Source organism: Gopherus flavomarginatus, unplaced genomic scaffold (genome assembly GCF_025201925.1).
Source record: "Gopherus flavomarginatus isolate rGopFla2 unplaced genomic scaffold, rGopFla2.mat.asm mat_scaffold_867_arrow_ctg1, whole genome shotgun sequence".
NCBI classification, from domain to species: domain Eukaryota; kingdom Metazoa; phylum Chordata; order Testudines; family Testudinidae; genus Gopherus; species Gopherus flavomarginatus.
In genome coordinates this window covers 43718-49242 of record NW_026115169.1, presented here as the reverse complement: position 1 = coordinate 49242, position 5525 = coordinate 43718, and the positions used below count along the sequence as shown (strand labels likewise).

The 5525-nt window shown below is 40.5% G+C and overlaps 1 long non-coding RNA gene across 1 annotated transcript; it reads right to left on the bottom strand.

Moving 5' to 3' along the window:
• Positions 1 to 4375: 4375 nt before the first annotated feature.
• On the bottom strand, positions 4376 to 5319 carry LOC127042659 (uncharacterized). Its single transcript, XR_007772004.1, has 3 exons — positions 5204 to 5319; positions 5071 to 5123; positions 4376 to 4825 (listed from the first exon to the last, which is right to left on the bottom strand). It is a non-coding gene; the product is annotated as an uncharacterized LOC127042659 (long non-coding RNA).
• Between the last annotated feature and the right edge of the window lie 206 nt (positions 5320 to 5525).

Here is a 5525-nt window from a genome sequence, read left to right as displayed (position 1 = left end):
ACGTTTTTAAAAGGGGTGGTTCTACTTGTGGCCTTGACAGGCTTTAGCCCTATTTTTTGGCGCTCTAAAAATTGTTTATTGGTAACATGCCCTACGACGGTCTTAGGCACGTTTAGCTCTGCCAAGGCTTTCATAAAAACATGCCACCGTTTAGGAGTCCTCTTGTTAGCGAAAGAATAAGAGCCGGTTACCCCCTATGTCAAGCATGTGAGACCCCTCAATCGCTTTTCCCCGGTACACAAGCGGCAGTTATCAGCCCAAGAAGAAACATCTTTACGCTGTTTAAGCTTATTTAACAATATTTCAGCTTTTTTTTATAACGAGGGTTTACCTCTCCAATACCTCCAGAATAACAAAGTCCGATATACCTCCCTGAACTTTAGGAGGTTGAATCTCCTCTTGCTCTTGCTCTTGCTCGGGGAAAAAAAAGAGGTTTATTTTAGTCTTTTCCATTTCACCACGCTTGGCCAATACCAGGTATCTTTGCAGGACCCCCTCGTAGAGTTTAGCCTTTTCGTAGTCGGATAAACCGGTTCTTTGAAGAATGTCTTTCATTTCTGAATCCAATTGGCGAGTGGTTGTGGTTCACGTATATTCTTCACCGCTAGAAGTCCGACGAGGTACAGTTTTTTCAGTGTGTTCCGTTACCTGTTAATTAAAAGGCTTGACAGCATGGGGAGTGCAAAGCTTAACAAACGACCATTAAAGCCACCGGTTTGTTTTACAATAAGCTTTTTTTCTTTTTAGGGATAGCTTTTTATCGTTTAGCTTTTTAACAATTTTTCGGGTTTTTTTTTAAGGATGCTTATTTGTCGAGGTTTTAGAGGAACGTTTCCTTTTAAAGTGTTAAGCTCTATTTCTGAGATGGCCGCTGCTAGGTCGTCAGAAGCCGTAACTATTTTTTATGGTTTTTTTTAAAGGAGTATGCATAGGGCCGGTCTGTGGGGAAAAGACCTGTTTTTAACCTGAGGTTTTCGGACGCTGAACGTTTAAATCCACCAGCAGATACGCGAAGGGTTTTTTGGTACCGTGATCAGAAGCCTCCAAAAAAATTGTAGTTTATCGCGGGGGTTTTTAAAAAGAACCATATATTTAGTATATAAATTAATTGTACGGCTTTTTTCCCTGACAAAACATATTTTGCACAATGAACAGAATACTTAATTTTTTGTGGTGTACGTATTTTGTAAAGGCTTTTTCAATTTCAGCGCTTTCAGAAGCAGACTCCACTAGATCATCAATAACAACCACATTCACTTTATTACGAAATAAATGGTCATCATTAAATGTGTTAGGTAATCTTCAAAAATGTAATACATGAAAATTTTTGGAGCAACTCTGTATACAGCGGTTACCATCAGCTATAATACCACACAATATTTTCAGGCATACATGAAAACAGTTTGTTGACCATTTTCTACCAACTGATTTATAAAATAAGATTCTCCAGAATTTGAGGGACGACAGAGCAAAAAGTAAAAGGGATGAACAAACGTGGTTTTTCATAATTATTAATACCCGTACGGCAAAGTTTTAAAAGGCTCCTCGAGGGCTCTATTGTCGTAAATCTGTAAAAGCAGCAAAGACTCCTGTGGCACCTTATAAACTAACAGACGTTTTGGAGCATGAGCTTTCGTGTGTGAACACCCACTTCCTCAGATGCATGTATCTGAGGAAGTGGGTATTCACCCACGAAAGCTCATGCTCCAAAACCTTTGTCGTGAATGACTTCTTGGGGTTTTTTTTGAGTCCTTGTTTCTATTAACCAGTGTTTTTTTACCCTTACGATTCCTGGCTGCTGTGTTACGATTTCTTTTGGGTCCTATCCCGCGGGGTAATCCCAGACGAGTTCTTTTAAGCTTTCAAAATTAATTTTTTCAGTGTTTCCTGAGTTAAGTGTGATTCCTTTTAATTTCATAGAGGTTTTACCGCTGGACAGTTTGTACCCGTATGTTTTAGGTCCCGCGGATACAAACTCCACAATGTGTAAATAATCCCCTGGGGTGGATTCCACTCCCCTTCTTTACTTACAAAAATTATAGAATCCGTATCATGATAAAGACTCCGCTGCTGTAAACGGTCTAACAAGCGGTCGACCTCTAGCCCAGCATAAGCGGTGGTAAAGCACGCTATAAACAATTTAGTGTTGCTGGAATGGGTGTAGGGTTCTTTTGCGTACTTCCAAGACACTACGGCTGTGTCATCATCGATAAACTCGCACGATGACACATCGTAATAAGGTACAAAAACTTACTTGAAGAGCTCGTCAGTGTCTGTTACTATACTAGTATTAGTCAAATTTGTTCGCGACCAAGTCTTCCCCACAGGGAATTTAAAAACAGCTTTGAGATTTGTCTTTTTGCGGGGTTTACCTTAATTTTTTTAAGACGCAGACACACACCTTCTTTTTCACGGTACTCTTTAAGGTACTGTTCTTTTTTAAACTTGTCCGTACACCAGTGAGGGAACCCTGAGGCCTCTTGCTTTCGTCTTAGGTGTGTTTTAATGTAGTCCGAAAACAGGGCATCCGAAGAGCGGCTAAAATGCCAGACTTCATAACTTTCAGCGATTCTGTACCCTTTGTTTAAAGCCTCCACCAACTCTATAGGGCACCAAGCCCCTGCTAGAGCCCTCTCCTCCTAACTGTGCCTGCAGGGGTCCTTTTGTTTTGTTTCTGCACAAAGGGCGCAGAGGGGAAACATTAGTTTATCATCAACCCTGTATGGTAACACGGGAAAATACAAACCTCTTGGAGGGTACACTTTAACCTTGGCAATGCCAAAGTACTGGCAGATATCCCCAAAACCCTCATACACAATAACGGGATGTCCCACAGGATATTGTTTAGTTTTGTTAACAAAAGGGTAGAGGTTTGTAAAATCGTAGTAATGAACCTGCTCCCCGGGCTGCGGTTTGTAATAATGGTAAATGGCGTTTGTTCTAGCACCCGAAAGGGCGTCTCTAGGAACCAAAGGCTGTGGCAACTTTTTTTCTCGTAAAAAATTTTCCACCCGGTTATCGTTTGCTAGCATGGCTTGCCACTCGTGATCCCACACGGTCCTTACCTCAAACCCCTTGGCTTTTTAAAAACTCAGCCTTAATGATGGTTCTGTTGTACAGCTGTCCGTGGGTTGCCTTAAGCAACGGGTTGTAATCATTTTCGCAATAGCAAATGGGGCACCGGTGAAAAAACACCCGTTAAATTCAAAGGCCGTGGGAAGGCTGTACACCCCCCGTTGTAAAAAAACACCAATTTTCATTTTCATAATACATAACGGTAATAGCTACCCCCAAGCACACTTCGAAAGAGCTCTCGTCTGTCAAGCTAATCATTTTTTGGTCCGAAAACCCCAATTCCTGTTTCACCCCCTCTAACAGCTGGGCATCTGTAACTTTTTTATCTGATAGAAGACCCAGCACGCTACCGGCAAAAGACAGGTTGTCACCCTGGTTATTTAAATCAATTAAATGTTTTCTTTTTTTTCAAAAATTTTACTGCACGTAATAGTTTTTAGAGGTCTTACAGACCCAACTCCACCAACCCTGTTATTAATAAGTGTAACAGCCAGGCGTATAGTTTCGGACCACACAATCTCTGCGTTACTTTGCAACACATTAACGATGTTATTTAAAAAATCTACGTCGTTTAAATTTTCCCAAGGCCTCCGTAAAGAAAAGAGCTGGTGATTTATCCCCGGGACATCTAAGCGTGGCTGTACAAAATCTTCAGGGCCCACCTGATTATTAATATAATCTAGCAAATTTTGAAAAGCGATGTCGATGGCCACCATGGTTTCTGTGAACCCGGTTACTCTGTCCAAATTAGCAAAAAGAAATTCTTCAAAATAGTCATAAGCCTTAAACTTCCTTCGGGGTCTTATCCAGTATCTTACACGCTCCAAATACACCTGTTGTGGTGTATCAGGAGCGGGGGAATCTGGACCTTCAGAAGAAGAAGAAGGAGTGGGAGGGTCTATTTCCCTTTCTTGGTTGGGGGGGTTGTTTTTTAAAATAGCTTTGGTTTTTTTTATGTTTTTGGCCAAAACCCTTCTTACTATTTTAGATTTTTTCCATTTTTTTCCCTACCCCTCTTTTCATTTTTAGGTTTCATGTGCAGTCAGCCTCTTCCTTCCCCCTTTATCGCACTTTCCACTTTTTTAATTAGTGCCCGTGTATCTGCTATTTTTTGGTCTAAAAACCACCCTTTCTTCTGGAAAATTTTGTTTTTGAAATACCTCAAGAATTAGCTTTGAAAACTTTTTTATCTATTAAACGCTTTAGAGATGTACAAACACTAAACAGCTAGTTAAAAGCAGCAACAGATGCAGCCAGCCCCACAGGAACATTCTTATTTCTGGCAAGGGTTTTGCGGGTTCCAAAACCCGGGGGATTAACTTCTTCACCCTGCTCAAACCACGCGTAAACATGGTTGCTTCCACAGAGTTGTTTGTTTTTAAAGCTAATTGTTTTGGGTCGGGGAGGCAAAGGTCTGTTGAAAACTAGGGGCTTTAACTCCTCTGCCTCGCTTACCATGGTTCCTGGAAGTTGTAGAGGTAGCTTTGGGTGGTTCAAAAGCTTGGGGGGGGGGTCTGAGCCCCTTTCCCCCCCTCCCTGAAAACGAATGCTGTTTTAGAGGTAGACTTTTTGGCCTTTTTTAGTGCCGGCTGGTTTTGTGCAATAAGAGATTTGGACGCGCAGGGCTGTTCAAAATCGCTGTGCTTAATACCCTTGCTTCCAACTGCAGCTGCCTCAAAGGGAAATTTCTTGGCCTCTTTAAGCGCGCTCACCTTCAACATTTCTTCTTGAGGAATAACGCTTGATGAGTCTGCCGATACACATAAACAGAATGTTTTTTAGCACGGCTTTTTTTAACTAACAACAACAAAGCTGTTCCCCAATAAGCAGGCTAAAAACCGCGTTTAAATTATAGTTTACACCACGCAGGGGCGGTAGAACGGCAACTTTTGTACAATAAAAGCTTTAAGGGTCTTCAAGCCCCTAAAATGCACACTATTTCCAACTACAGATTTTTTTATTTTAAAAAACACATATTTGAAAAACAGTTCACACCTTCTTCTGTAATTTCAGGAAAACTATTGGGTGGTTTTGACTTCCATCTTGTTCTAAATTAAAAAAATAAATTTTTTAAAAACCTTTTATCTTAAAAATAAATTATTCTTGTGTAGCATATTAATTAGCTTACCAAAGTTTAAAGCTTGTAGCGCGGCATCTGGAATGTCAAGAAAAAAGGCCTCGTCCTATTTAAAAGAAAAAATATTGCCTTTTAAGTGAGCATAACGCTAGTATAATACCTTGACGACCCACGCAAATTATAGTAAGGTTTCTTACCATGTGGTTGCTCCCCATAACGGTATTAGCAATATTTCTTTAACAGTCTTGTTAAGCTTTTGTTCCTCTATTTATAGGTTTAAACCTTTTTTTAAAAAAAGGTTTTGCCCTCCACCCCCCCCAAAATTAATATTTAAAAAGGCGTTTCTTTAAATAACCAGGGTGCGTAAAGGGCA